Source organism: Rhincodon typus, chromosome 15 (assembly GCF_021869965.1).
Source record: "Rhincodon typus isolate 14 chromosome 15, sRhiTyp1.1, whole genome shotgun sequence".
NCBI classification, from domain to species: Eukaryota; Metazoa; Chordata; class Chondrichthyes; order Orectolobiformes; family Rhincodontidae; genus Rhincodon; species Rhincodon typus.
This window is the reverse complement of record NC_063346.1, coordinates 37,480,018-37,496,081: the sequence shown is the minus strand read 5'-3', so window position 1 is coordinate 37,496,081 and position 16,064 is coordinate 37,480,018. Positions and strand designations below refer to the sequence as shown.

Genomic DNA, 16,064 nt, shown 5'->3' with positions numbered 1-16,064 from the left:
CTACCGAGTTTCTCCAGCACCTGCTGTTTTTATTTCAGTCCCCTTGTTGAACATAGCTTGCACATATCACAAAATGCCGTGCCCTGCCTTGGTGAGTGAGACAAACCCATAATACATGGAAGAGTTCAATATTCCCCAGAAATTTTGAAAATTGTTCCAGAATCAAATACGTGTAGATGCTTCAATAAAAACAAAATACTGTGGACGCTGGAAATCTGAAACAAACACAGGGAATGCAGGAGAAACTCAGCAGGACTGGCAGCATTTGTGTAGATAGAAAAGCAGAGTTAATGTCTCAATACAGTATAATTGTTCTTTCGCCAGTATTTCCAGTATTGGTATATGCTTCTTGCCTACTGCTATTGCTTTGAACTTACCTCCTTCATCTAGTATGGTGTCAATGATATATTCCTTGAGGTTTACTAGAGGTACTTTTCTCAAGGATTTGTTGGGTATAAAGTCAATGAGCAGGTCTATAAACCTTTCAACTAAGTTAGTTTCAGTAAAATCACATTCCATACATCTGAGGCCACACCTGCTAATGAATTGGTCAGTCATTCCACCTGGCTGTTGTCAATATGACATGTGCTTTAGCCTATGAATCCTGAAGTCATCTCAAAATTTACATTGTTCTTCTAAAGTCTGAAAACTTTTGTGAGAATCTTTGCAGTCATTATCAGAAACATCAAAGAAATTTATTCTTTAAACCTCAATGGCCAAAGTAAAAAGACACTTAAAGGCCTGTTTTTTTTGTTAGTTTTCTTCTGACCTATAAAGTAAACATTGATTCTTTAAACGACTGAAGTTCTGACAGAATGTCAAAGGTCTGCCAGTCCATGGTAAGACATTTGCTTTCCATCTTTATCTTTGTAGGTTTCTGCTCTCTGAAAATGTCAGTGTGGGAATCTACAGTATAGTTCAGTGCTTTGTCTATTATTAAAATATTTTTATGTTTGCTTTATAAATGCTTCCCCTCTTTTTTGTTGTTGTTGTAGTTTTAAAAGGAACATTTGGCTTATGCCTTGTGTTTCTTGCTGTAGTTGTAGAAGTTTTCAGGCTTGTAGGTACATGACTGTTCCTGTAGGTGGCATTTATGCCTGAAAAGAGTGATTTATGATGTCACATGCACCTTTTCTGAGAGGTAAGATGGTGGAACCAATGGATGTCTGTGAAGAGGTAAACATTGTTTATGTAGAAAATTGTTTATTTTCAGTGTTGTTTTTTCTTTTGTTTTGTTTCAGGAACATTTATTTTTAGCTAGGAGCTGTCCTTTCAGTTCTTTTAAAGCTTTTATCAAAAATGAGATCAGTATCCTCATGTTTTATTTTAAAGAGAGAGAGGAAGAGTATTCACTATGTTTCAGTACCAGCTTATAGCCTTTAGTTTTGACTGCAGTTGTAACTTCAGCTCTGAACTCAGACAGACTGGTGGGTGTCTGTCATGAAAAAGATGTTTTACAATTGTTATGATGCCATCACCCTTTCCAACCTTTACCATCCAGTTATTGCCACTATTAGGCCAACATGACAAACTCATTTGCTGTCTCCATGATAATGTGTTAGCCCATGAAATGTATACCACAAAGAGTTAAGTTCTTGTGAAACAGATGCCATGATGTTTATTTATAACACTAACTATTTACATGGCTAAAGTATCGAAGACTTGCACACATAGTGCAGGATCTGCGTTCACTGTTTGTTATTGTGTACTCCAGACATATAAATACTGACACTGATACAGAGAGAGAGTGAATAAAGGCGAGGCAAGTATTGGAATGTCACATTTTGTAATGTCATGTAATTTTCAAATTTACAGGCCAGTCAGAGCTGGAATCCATGCTACAACACCCACAACCCCAACCCAACAACCCCGCCCCACAACATTCCTTACCTTTAGTCTGGGACCACAGCAATTTTAAAACTCCAACTCTGCTCCAGCCTGCGAGGATCCTGACATGAAGAATTTCACATCACAGTAACATTCACAGCCATTGGCAATGCCATCCTTGCCCTGCACTGACATTGTGGACCTGCCTGTGAAAGATGGCAGAATTTAGTGATTATCTGCTTCATAGAATGGAGACATCTCAAACAGTGTTGCTGGCTGATTTTGAGATAAAAAAAATGCTCCCTGAAGACACTGGGTGAATAATGTTCCCTGATGAGACCCTTTCTCTGCATTCCTCCCCTTCTTCTCTTGGTGAACATCTCCTGAGCTGCTCTGCTCATTCTCCCTGTCATGCTGCAAGCCAAAGAAAATGGTAACTGCAGTCTCATGGTTAGGAGTGTAGGGTTTAAGCAGAATTCTTGAAATCAGAAACAAAGCCTTTACCAGATGCCACACTACTCCTTGTTGTCCCACCAACTTCAAATGGCAGTGGAAAACTCCTAGGCCTTTGTCAAATGTATATTCTAGCTTGCAGGAATTAATCAGTGACTAACCAGAAAATTGTTGATGGTTCCTTTAAATAGCAGTTGTGAAGTTGGGGGTGGGGGAGACAGGGTATGCACAGATGTGTCCTGCTGAATCATGTTTTACTGTGTTATTTTAACAGAGTTAGCTTTACTGCAATAGTCAGAGATAGCAGTGCTGTCTCGCCATCTGCAATCGCTATGCATTTTTTTGTTAATGCTCCTAATGCCATTGTTAATGCTGTCGTAAAAGAGACATATGATTTGGGCCACATCAGAAGTGCATTCATGCAGCAGGGACACGAGGTGCCATCCACAAGCCGTCATGTACCGAATGGGCTTAGAGCAATCTGAGCTCAGGCAGTTTGCTGGTGTCTGAGAATAAGCCTAAAACTAAGTTCTGAATCATTTTACACAGTCACATTGAACCTTGAAGGTTGATAGATTTTAAGATAACTATCAGTGAGTTGAGGGATATATTCTCTCTGTGTCAATAATCATATAGTGGACAACTACATTGTCATAGCTTTTCAACTTCCTTGGAGAATGGAATCTTGTTGAAGCATCGTGAATCTCGTCTGCTGGCCAGAGGCAAGATGAAGAGTTAGCTGCACAGCCAGCAAGGTACCTTAATTGTCATTTCCAAGGTATGCCCATCAAATCACATACCAAACAGACAGCGGTAAGGCGTTCTCCTGGAATCAAGACCCTAGGGGTAGAAGTTGAGCCTAGCGAGAGCTGCTGACCAATCAGAAGCCATTTGCTGTTGTGCTCAGCAGCACCACTTGAGAAGGTTGGAGCTGCCAGAGTAACTGCAATTATTAGCCTGCCTAATGGCAACAATGAAACCACTGCTGATTGTCCACTGATCTGGTTCACTAATCTTGTTTAGGAAAGTAAACCCATTGTCCTTAGTTGGTTTGCCTTACATGCGACTGTAGATCTATAACAATGTACTTGATTCTTGACTGCACTCTAAAATTACCCACCGATCCACTCATTTCCACTGTAATCAGGGTTCTGTATACCTTTAACTTCACACTCTTAGCGCAGCTAGAAGCGTCATTCCCACAACTCTGGAAGAACACTGCAGTACTTGTCAGCATACGCGCGGTAATTTGTCACAGTCTACAGTAACTTGTACAACTTCACCATCACAAGAGAACTGATGTACTAGTATAGGGTATGCATAATGGAATGCTTGGCACAGTGACTGTAAATGCTGGCCTAGCCCACACTACCTACATCTCATGAATGAATTTTTTAAAAGCTTGCACAACATCACACATCCTGTATCATCAAATATACCGTGAACAGCTAAATTAGAGATGTGAGGAGGAAGAGGAACGGTGGATGCAACCAACACATCGACTTTCCATTCAGGCTGTTAGGCTCAGAAGCAGCTCATTTGAAAACAAGGCAACTGACAGGGTGGCACAGGTCAGAAGATGAATGTTGTTGTCCTGATAGACGATAGTGAGTTTGGCTCCACACATCAATCCATGCAGATTGTTGGACTGGTATGAAACACTGCTAATCCCATTGAATAGTGATATCTGTGGTTATGATGGTAGCAATCGCAACATACATTGCACAAAACTGCTTTTGTATGACGTCAGTCAGATCTCCCACTGCAAGATTCAGCTATTGGATGCTTTTGCTTTTGATGTAATGGAAGCTGAAACGTCAGCCGTCAGAAATTGCCACAGGTTGAGACATGCAAGTGTTCTCAAGGAGTTTGCCAGTACTTCCACGCAGGAGAGAATGAACTCCATACAGTCCTGTACCTAGATTGTCCAGATTCTTCCATACTGCTGGTCAGTGACAGTTAGCTTTTCGCAAGTCAGTCACTGTGCCAAGCATTCCATTATGCACACCCTATACTAGTACATCAGTTCTCTTGTGATGGTGAAGTTGTACAAGTTACTGTAGACTGTGACAAATTACCGCGCGTATGCTGACAAGTACTGCAGTGTTCTTCCAGAGTTGTGGGAATGACGCTTCTAGCTGCGCTAAGAGTGTGAAGTTAAAGGTATTCAGGACCAGATTGCTCATGATGACTATTTGCCCCCAACTGCCTTTGCAATGTTTCCATAGGGTGCCTCCTAGTTCCATATGAAAGGACGAACCCTCTCCTATCAATCTACTGCCCTAGGGCCTCAAGTGTTTGATCTAAGAACTTTGAAGCATGCGCTCTTCAAGCAGAATGTCTATGTCGCTACATCCAGTATCTCCAGCCAGAATGCACCTCTCCATTATGAGTTGTTGGTTGACTTTAAGCAATTCAGGCTAGTTTTAAGTGGTATGAACCTTGGACAGAATTGTGCCTCAGGCTGCATTGTAGAGCCTCTCAACAGCACTGGGCAGTAGACCACAAACATTTTAATTCACAGGTAGCATAAAGTTTGATCTCTTTCTTTATTTTTCTTTTACATAATTAACTGTAAACTCTTAAGGGAATATATGAACCTGACCTACAAGTCAGGAAGCTGATAAGGATGGATGGTTTGAGAGCCACCTAATTTTGTTCACCATTGAAGATAACTGCAGGTCTCCCACCTTGTGAATGAGATAAGTTACGATTACCATCTTCATATCAAACACTGCAGCCTCTATCCAACAATTTTATTTCCTATAAACACAAAGAAGTTAATCTGGGCTTCACATCACGCTGCAGTTTCAATCTGTAATCTCAATGAAATCAAAGTCTGAATACATTGATGTTTGGAATATCAAGTGCATGGACTAAAATATAGCAATTCACAATTACATGTTGTAAGCCATGGTCTCCACATAAGTTTGATATATAATGGTTATTTCGAGTGAGTATTAAAATTCATAGTAATTTAGGTGAAGAATCAATGCACATATTCCTGCCTCCGCTTCACATTCTATGTGCAGCTATATTCCAAAAACCAGTATAGGTTCAAGGGGCCAAATGGCCAACTTCTATGATACTATGTATAAAGGACCCTTTGTCCCAAAGAAGCATGACATTTGTCTCCAGAGTGAGATTGACCTCATGAATTTATAATAGTCAACCTCATGGAAAACACATAACAGTGTCTTTTAGAAGTCAGTTTAATCCAGTTAATGATTCTTTTCTTATTTGAACATGTAATTTTATTCCTTAACCCACAGAGATTGAAACAAGTATTGCAAATTATTAGGTAATATTTAAGTCAATTGTAAGATAGCAACTTTAGAAATATTGTGTATTTTGTTTGCCAGGTAAGTGTGATAATTCTCAATATTGCTTACAATTTCAAGTATGCAAAAAACGTAGCCATAAATGGAACGTATTAAATAGTGCTTATTGATCCATCAATAATCATCAAATCAAGTTTCAAACAATTACACAATGACCAATCACATTAGTGTGGCCATATTTACCTCTCAAGTACATCATTAGCCTTGAGGACTTAATAACATTGTGCTTAACTGCCTATGTGAGCTACTTCAAGAACCTTCTGCAAAGTGAAAAAAAGCACAGATAAACACAAGTAGAAAAACCTTTCAGTTTAAGATAAAAACAATGCCCTCATTACCCAGCAGTAGCCAGAATCTTTGAAACAGAGGGCCTTTGTCTCTTCACCAACTCTTCCCACCACATTGAAACTGCAGGATAAGGCACATGTAGACAATTAGTACACACGGCTACCCTGAAAATGGTGCCTGACTACTGAGAATGGAGAAGAACTCCACGGAAAGTGAATGCATGGTATGTTGACCCCTGTGGTTTGAATAAAGAGCTATTGTTAGTAGTCCCAGAGGGGAATAATAATAAATTAAAAAATAAAGCGCAACAACATAAAGAACAGCGAAATTGTGAGGTAAGTTTTACAAAGCATTTCAGTAAAACAATTCTTCTACTAAATGTCTTTTCACGTTCATATCTCTATTGCGCATTTGCATACTATATGAAAGATTTGATAAGAAGGGTGCAATTTTAAAGTAGTTTTAAATTTGTCACTTTTATTTTAAGTGGTTGTAGATTTTGCATGGCTAGCTGCTCAACAAGACCAATCAGTTATTTCTTTCCACTTGGAGCCCAAACTCTCAACAATGATTGAGGGAAGAATAGAAGCTAAATTAGGAGACACATGGAAAAAAAAAACTTATAATAAACAACTAAAGAAAATAGTTCTATGAAGACAGGAAGTTGCCAAAATTATCATCATGATTTCTCGTCGTCACCAAGACAAAAAGCTCAATTTAATAATTCCCCCTGAAAAAATCTGTAAAGCTGTACAAAGAATCATTCGTAATTTACTTTCAAGTCCTTTTAGAGAGAGGAGCAGATTCGGTTTTCCTTCTACACAGGATGACAACAGCTGTGAGTGGCTGTTTGCTTTTGTCTTTTTGTGTTTTTGATGTAAGCCTTCCTTCATGCAACACAGACATTGTCAGAAGAACTGAATCACTTGAAACTGCCACAGCAGGCAAACACTAACGATTGTAGCTTTGCCAGAAAAAATACACAGAGACAGCCAGGACACCAAACAGAATAAACATTCTAATTCACAAGCACATCAAGGGATAAGAATGATCTAAATCATTATGTTAGATGCCATTTCAGAGATGGGACCATTTGAAGTAGCCTCTAATTGGTGAGTACCGCAAAATAAAAATTATTTTTAACTCTGAGAATGGAGAAATCTGCTTGTAACTTGTGATGCGAATGTGGTTTAAATACATAACATTTCAAGCAAATTTAAATCAGTCATGCTCAGAACGTAAAATACCTCTGATACTTGGTAGAGAAGCTCGCTGATAGGAACAACATTGGTTTTCACAACTTTTCAGCAAGAGGTTATTATCAGCAGATTGAAATTGATGAGAACCTGCTGCCCATCCATTTCAATCAGAATTAAATTGCTATCGAAAGCCACTAGTGATTGTCATAGTTCATCAGGTAAGTTTTGCGAGACAGTAGCAACATGGTGAAGCTGTCACCACAGTAAAAATCTTTGTTTCTTGAAACACATTCTAGAGCAGTAGACAACATATTGAATTAAAACACTGACCTCCCAGCCTTTGAGGTTTAATTGCAGTTCACATAGAAGATGGGATTGGGAACATTACACAATATGCAATTGTGTGTGCACTTTTTTAAAATTAATTTTGATTGTTAAGACCATATACAATGGGAAAGCACTGCATGACAGGGAAGAAGCAATTGAAGTAACAACACATTATTTTTGTGCATAGCATTTGAGGGAGGAGTCCATCTACATGTTCAGAATGGCAGAACACCAACTGTTTCTGAATTATCTGAGTTCTGAAGCCACTGAGCGTAAATATCATCTTTTTGGTGCCGCCTCCAGTGATGCTACAAAAGTCTTGCATTGTTTTGCAGCATTACTTCCAGCATAGACAAACAGCAGTCTGTCCCAGTCTGGCATCACCAAAGTGCACTAAAACACTGTGAAAGTGTGCTTCCCTCACACAAGCAACTGACTGATGCAATGCCAGGACATCTAATTTGGATCAGTCGGTCCAGTAAGTGAATTTGCAATTCCCTCTTTAAGCAAAAAAACACTGAGCAGTAAGATAGCCTGACAGTGGCCATTCTTAAAGGCCCACTTAAACTGAGGGTAGATTATTTTAAGAATGTCCACAATTTCAGAGTGCATGGAAGTACTCTGCTCTTTTCTTGGATGTGTTGTGGTGAGTTTCTGGATTTGTCACAGAATGTTGCTGCAGTGAGAGCATTAGATGATCTGTTCATGTAAAGACTAAAATGGGTATGGGGTCAGCAGACCCTCTGTGTGTGCAGAATGACAGAAAAGGCTGGGTACAGAGCAAATCCAGCCTTCTGCCAACTCCTCTATGCTCTTTGACAGCGAGTAATGATTCAATGGGGTAACCTGCTAGAAATCATACCTACTATTCCCAGAGCCATCACAAAAATTAAAACTTTTAAAAGAAAACAGCAGAATCACAATTTAGTATAGGTGATTAGATGCTAGCAACAGATAAACAATTAAAATACATTTAAGTAAACTCCACAAATAAAAATTCTAAACTCCTCATAAATTTCCTCTGGCATACACACACAAACGTAAACAGAGGGGTAAGCAAAAACAAGGGTGGAGGAAAAACTGGAAAAACAGCTCCAATGTCTGTTCACAAGATTTGTCCAGTTGGTTCTTGCTGCTCCAAGGGTTTCTCCTTGACTTCCTTTTTTCTGAATGCTTGCACTGGTTTCCAAGAGTCACAGACTGGATGATTAATTTTTGAAAGGTCTCTGATTTGTCCAATTCAAAGTCATAATGTGCAGCATGTGCTGAAGAACATAGTTTTCATTTGGTTTGAAGTGGTTTACCGCAGAGAACTGTTAGAGATTTTTGGCAACTTAGAGCTGCTGATTTCTCTTCTGGTCTAACTAGATTCTCACTATCTTGTTCAGACCCAAGCTGTTCAGCAATCTGATAACTAATCACAGTTGTTGGCGGACAAAGAGCCTTCACTTTCTCCTTGGTAAAACTTGTCCTTGTCAAACAATATGTCCCAGGTAAGTTATTCTTCCTATTCCAAATTCTTAGCTAAACGTATACTAAACCAGCCAACTATAATTACTTAAACTGATCTTCAACTCGTTTTAGAGATAGTAAGAACTGCCGATGCTGGAGTCAGAGATCACACGGTGTGGAGCTAGAGGAACACAGCAGGCCAGGCAGCATCAGAGGAGCAGGAAAGCTGATGTTTTGGGTTGGGACCCTTCTTTAGAAAATTTCTGGTGCCTGGCCTGCTGTGTTCCTCCAGCTCCACACTGTGCTACCTCCAACTTGTTTTACGTGCTCTTCCAATGTATTACTATATACTATATCATCATTCACATAAACTACACAGTTATTAACTCGAGCTACAATTTGACTCATAAGCATTGGGAATGTAGCAGGGACAGTCTTTGCAGCAGTTTGGTGGGTGATGATGGTCTTGTGGTATTATCACTGGATAGTTAATCTAGACAACCAGTTAATGTTCTGGAGACCTGGGTTCAAATCCCACAATGGCGGAATTTGGATTCAATAGTAATCGGGAATTAAGAGTCTATTGATGACAATGAAATGGTTGTTGATTGTCAGAAAAACCTATGTGCTTAATGTTTTTTAGGAAGGAAACTGCTGACCTACATGTGACTTTAGACCTATGATACTGTGGTTGACATTTAACTGCCTTCTGGGCAAGTAGGGATAGCCAATAAATGCCGGCCTAATCAGGGACACCTACATCCTGTGAATGAATTTTTAAAAGTATAGCATAAGAACATAAATACTAGGAGCAGGAGTAGGCCATCTGGCCCCTCGAGCCTGCCCCGCCATTTAATAAGATCATGGCTGATCTTTTTGAGACTCAGCTCCACTTACCCGCCCACTTACCATAATCCTTAATTCCTTTACTGTTCAAAAATTTATCTAGCCTTGCCTTAAAAACATTCAGCGAGGGAGCTTCAACCCCTTCATTGGGCAGGGAATTCCACAGATTCACAACCCTTTGGGTGAAGAAGTTCCTCCTGACCTCAGTCCTACATCTGCTTCCCTTTATTTTGAGGCGATGCCCTCTAGTCCTAGTTTCACCTGCTAGCGGAAACAACCTCCCTGTCTCCACCTTATCTATTCCCTTCATAATCTTATATGTTTCTATAAGATCTCCCCTCATTCTTTTGAATTCCAATGAGTATAATCCCAGTCTACTCAGTCTCTCCTCATATTCCAACCCTCTCAACTCTGGAATCAACCGAGCGAATCTCCTCTGCACCCCCTCCAGTGCTAGTATATCTCTTCTCAAGTAAGGAGACCAAAACTGCACACAGTACTCCAGGTATGGCCTCACCAGGACCCTATACAGCTGCAGCATAGCCTCCCTGTTTTTAAACTCCATCTCTCTCGCAATGGCAGACAAAATTCCATTTGCCTTTTTAATTACCTGCTGCACCTGCAATCCTACTTTTAGGGATTCATGCAGAAGGACACCCAAGTCCCTCTGCACAGCAGCGTGCTGCAATTTTTTACCATTTAAAACATAGTCCATTTTGCTGTTATTCCTACCAAAATGGATGGCCTCACACTTATCAACATTGTACTCCATCTGCCAGACCTTTGCCCACTCACTTAGACTATCTATATCCCTCTGCAGACTTTCAGTGTCTTCTGCACACTTTGCTCTACCACTCACCTTAGTGTCATCTGCAAATTTTGACATACCACACTTAGTCCCCAACTCCAAACCATCTATGTAAATTGTAAACAATTGCAGTCCCAACACTGATCCCTGAGGCACACCACTAGCCACTGACCGCCAACCAGAAAAATACCCATTTACCCCTACTCTTTACTTTCTACTGGTCAACCAATCCTCTATCCATGCTAATACGTTACCTGTAATACCGTCAACTTTATCTTATGTAGCAGCCTTTGGTGTGGCACCTTGTCAAATGCCTTCTGGAAATCCAGATACACCACATCCACAGGTTCCCCATTGTCCACCATGCAAGTAATGTCCTCAAAGAATTCCACCAAATTAGTTAAACATGACCTACCCTTCATGAACCCATGCTGGGTGTTCCCAATGGGACAATTTATATCCAGATGTCTTGCTATTTCTTCCTTAATGATAGATAAACCAGATACACTTACTATTGGATAATGGTCAATACACTCTGCCCTAAACTATGCCGATAAGAACATAGGTGAACAGTCTGAACATTTCAGTCTTCTGTGTGTTCTTGCTGACTAAAAGGATTAAAAATCTGAGGAATGATTCCTCTATTTTATCATGTGTAGTAAAATTGCAAGACCTTCTCAGGGAGTTGTATTCGTGTGTGATGCTTACAGCCTCAAGATACCAGAAAGTTTCTATTGCTTCATTCTGAACTGGATTTAAACTCAGGTCTGGAACATTGAAACACAGTTTGCTAACCCGCTAGACCAGACAGTTGCTTGCAATTGTTATCATAACATTGTGACATTAGTGACTTTTGAAGACACATTGGGCGAGATTTTCTGAGGAGTGGCAATCTGTTTGAAATTGTTTACAACAAGAAAAGAGCTCTGCATTTCTGAGACGAAATTGCAATCCGTTCCCTCAGAAATGTAGAATCGTCCCTCCATTTCGTCAGTTCTTTCATAGGGAAAGGTAATCCATGCCCCCGTTTCACAGCAGTTAGCTGCCGTATTCTGATAAACTGTCAAGCTGTAAGTACTTAAAGCAAATGTGATGTTAGAGTGCTGGGAGGGTAAGGTGTCAAATGGATAGGGGAAATAGAGTGCTAGGTTAGTTGGGTGTCAGCTGGGGAAATTGTGCCATTAGTAGGATACCAGATCAGTAGATGGTAGCGTGGCAGGTATGTAGGATGCCAGCTAGGTAGGATGCCAAGTGGGAAAGATGTAAGGTGCAAGGGTACAAGGTGGCTGGTCAGTGGTGGTGCTGTGTTTAGAGAGGTGGTGAGTGTGGTTGTGGTTCAGCTCTGGTGGGGGCTGGAGGGGTTCAGATATGAGTCTCAGGGGTGTCAATGGGGGCTGCAGGTCTGGTCAATGTGTGATTGCCAGGGTTGGGTGTGAGCCTAGTATGGGGTTAGTTGAATAGTTACTGAGGAATTAGACTATGGGCAGAATGCAAGATGAGTAGCAGAATTAGGTGAGATGTTCAGCAAGGCCAATCTCGACATCGAGACCATCTCAGCACATTTGTTTTGCTTTTCTCAAGTGACGTGGAGAGATTCTGTCTAGGCAGCAATAAATTCCCAACTGACATCCATTACAGCTCATTTAACACCTTATTAACTGCCCAACCTGCCACAGTTACGATCTTTCCAAACTCACATTACAAACCATCCATCAGGTAAACTCGATTCAGGAAGGGTTCAACTCACCACATGCTCCAGGAGATGCATGTTGGCCAAAAACAGACTGAAGATCAAGGCAAATTCACCAGCACCAGCCACACATACCCTTAAACCACCGACACTGGCACTCCATCTTCAAGAAGTGGTCACCACCATACTGGCATCCTCCAATGCAGTGGCACAGTGCTCTGAAGGGCAGACTGGTCTTGGATGGCACACTGGCAACCAGAAGTGCACGGCTGCATTGGGAGCAGGTACTGCACAAGGAAAGGAACCTATTAAGCAGCATGGAGCAGGCAGCCTACCAGGGCTGCTCTCTCGATCTCTCAGTGTGCATTCACCTGGTGCCTACCAGCATACTCCCAGCATCCATGCCAAGCCTTGCCCTGCCATGACTTGCCTTGCATTGGTGATTGGCACAGTTAGAACACGAAGCAGTGGTCCTCAGTCAAAGGGCACGTGCATTTTGTCATATGTCAGAGTACCAAGTCACTCTGGCACCTGTACCATGTAGCCTTAGTGATTGTGCCAAACAGGTTGCATTTGCAGCAAGTGATACAATATTGATCTGGGTGCCCAGCATGGTTAGTCAAGGGCAGTCTCCCATGGTTACTCCCACACAAGTCCCAGGCTTCAGCCATGGCCAGGCATCCAGTTGGGGAGGAGTTGTACAGGGGGACTGTGCCTCTGTACTGAGGGAGCAGGTTATGGTCAGTCTTTTGCCTCCATTGGGGCCGGTATAGGAGGGAGGACTTTTCCAGTTGAGGACCAGTATGTCAACCAGCCAGAGTTGTGGGCAGATCAGGTTGCTTGATGGAGTGGACCACAGTCATCCCATTATCTCCATTCACAGAAATTGAGGGGGTGATGGTGAAACAGGGGAAGGGCATTTGGGGGAGGGGAGGTCAGGTAGGCAGTTTACACAGCTTAGGTGATGACCTGTGGGAGTGCAAAGCTTATAGAGTGAGCAGACTGGGCATCTAGAAAGGAGACCATGATGTTGGATGTCTTAGGGAGCATTAATGCTGAGACTGAAAATCACTCTGAGGACTACTCACTATCATTGCCAATGGTGAAACATATGGATAGCACATAATGTTGAGGAGAATGGCCGTGAAGGGACTTGCATTGGGTGGGGTAAATGAGGGAACTTGTGAAGGAGGGGTTGCATCTTCCATTGTTCACTGGGCCTTCACAGGGGAACATCATCATCCTCCAAAATGTGAAATGTTGGTCACACGGGGAGGCAGGGTACCTAGTCCCTGGCTATCCTACAGCATTGCCTGTCTCACTTGCACCTCCCTGTCACCATCACTGTTGGGGAACTCCCTGGGATACACACTTATGTGCTGATCAGGAAGCAATGACGTAGGGTGGGGGTTAGGTGTCGGAGTTTTCTGATGTCGTGTATTTGCATTGCTACCCTTGCTCCTACATGATACATTAGGCGCTCATCACAGACTCCCAACCATTGTGCCTTATTAATGGCCAAGAAGTGATGTCACAGGGCACTACAAAGTGTTTGCAGCCATATAAGTGGTGAATCACACGGGTTCATGAAATGTTATAACTATTTACATATTATTGATTGGTTAAAAATGAAATTGTTTTCTAAATAAACTGGTATGGTAAACAATCTATTTACAATCTAGGTATAACAAATTACATCCAAGTTTTGCAGCCGTTACCCACACATGACATTAGTACTTTTTTTTGTCCTACAGTCCTTCCCGCTGCACAGCTAGCCTGCTTTGTAGCTGAGATGGGCATTACAGTGGGGATTGCACTGAGGCCGCTCGTCAAGCAGTCAATTTTGAAGCTGTTAGCTTTGCAGGTAAATTTTGTCCTGGTTCCACTGAGTCATTTGATCAAAGTTGGATTCCTTCTGACTACAGTTTATGGAAACCATGATCATAACTGTGCTTCGTAAGCTGGGATAATTATCCTGTTAATGTTGTTCGTATACAACAACAATGACTTATTATAACAGAAAGATTTTTATGGATCTGAAACTGTGCATTCCTAAGACAGCAATTTGTTTAATTCTAAGTCCAAATAATTTGCTTTATTGTGTTCAGATTCTTCAGAGGTGAGGAGATTTTGTGAGCATTCCTCACCTCACTCCTTGTTAGTCTGCTGTTCAGCCCCTGCATGCTTTTTAAACTTTTGGGAGTAGCTGTGGAGGGAACAATAGGTGTTAGCAGGAAAACCAAACCGTGCAGGCGTTTGCATTTCAATAAATTTGAAGTCCATCCACCTTACTTACCTGCGTTTTGCAAACCGGAGATGCAAATCTCAAACCCATTATAATTGCTTCAGTGCATCATTATTTATAATGTAGTAGTACTGCCTTTAATCTTGAAAGGGGTGTTGTTACTGTATGGAAGACATCTTATTTTGCTGATGATTGTCAGGGCCAACATCAATAGCTAGAAAGTTCCATTATCTGGGTGCATAACCCTGTCCCCAGTAAATGGCTATGTTTTCAGCAAAACCATTTAAGATTTCTGGTATTTAATCTGCAATGGATTTTAGGAATGACACTGCTCTGTGTATTATAAAACCGTAATCTGATCGAGACTCTCAGATAACATCATGAGCCAGAGCTGAGCCTGGACTGCTTATAATCACCCTCTGAGCCTTGAATTCTTGCTGACCCCATCGGGCACCGAAGTATGATGATGACAATATGGCAAGGTTAATGATTGTGATATAATCAATGCAAGTATATTGAAAAATAATTTGCACTTGATTACTAGGGAGATTTGCTTTCCTACAACAAGGCCAGCAGTGCAAGTCCACTCAAGCATAACTTAGTTTTTCAGCTCTCTCTGGTATAAGAACATAATAAAGTCTGGGAGAAGAAAAGGACATTCTGTCCATGAGCTCACACATCCCTCAGGGGACTCATGGTGTGATTAAGGCAGCAGCGGAGCCAGGAGCTCCTGGTCATGGTGGGCCAGGCCGGGAATATCTGGTTATTGGCAAGGCAGCGGAGCTGGGGCCTCCTAGTTGTGGGGGTGAGTGTGGCAAAGAGATGGCACCTAAAATGTGGCGACTCCTATGCTGGTGGGTCGGGTGCAGATGGTGGCGAGGTGGTAGAGGTCTCACAGTCACTGGAGGGTAGGTGCCCACGTGGACTGGGTTGGAAAGACTGTTATCCTGAACTTTTTATTTCTTTATGTTTCCAATTTATTCCTAAGAGCTGTAATGCTGGATTTTTTTTATTTCTCTAAATTTTTTTGCTAAGAATTTGCTCTTAAGAATCTGTACCAAAGTACCTTTGTACCTAAGATGGCACCGTAATGTGGTGAATTGTAAACTTTTCACTGTACTCATTTGAGTACATGTGACAATAAAACTAATTCAATTCGAGTGCATTGCCATCAAGGCATTGAGCTGTGCTTTAAACAGTGCACAGATGTAAGCTATCACCATGCCTGACAGATTTTTTCCAACACACTGGCTTGGAAAGTATGGCCCTATTCCTGAATGGTGAGGCCAGAACAACCCCAGATTTGGATCACATCGGAGACAACTGCCAGCTAGTGCCAAGGGAACCAGTGGAAAGATTAGTGAGGCCAGGGTTTGGAAAGAAGATGAAGGGAGGAATAAAGCAGGGAGAGGAGCCGACACAGAAGGTCAAGAACCTTGGGGTTGTAATTGGTCACTAGGATCAAAAGCCATTTGGAGGGATTCCTGCTTCAAGGCACAAAACTCTTGAACTGAGATCTCACGTCTGTGCAGTCCATTTATTTACATGTGCAATTGTTGAAATGTTTGTTTCAGCCATGGTTCTATGT

At 41.5% G+C, this 16,064-nt stretch overlaps 1 long non-coding RNA gene across 1 annotated transcript in view; it reads left to right on the top strand.

Moving 5' to 3' along the window:
* Window positions 1-1,106: 1,106 nt before the first annotated feature.
* LOC125485016 overlaps window positions 1,107-16,064 on the top strand; it is a 33,971-nt gene continuing 19,013 nt past the window's right edge. The window contains exons 1-3 of the long non-coding RNA XR_007263794.1: window positions 1,107-1,176; window positions 8,824-8,928; window positions 13,986-14,095. This is a non-coding gene — a long non-coding RNA (uncharacterized LOC125485016). The remainder of the gene's footprint in view (window positions 1,177-8,823; window positions 8,929-13,985; window positions 14,096-16,064) is intronic.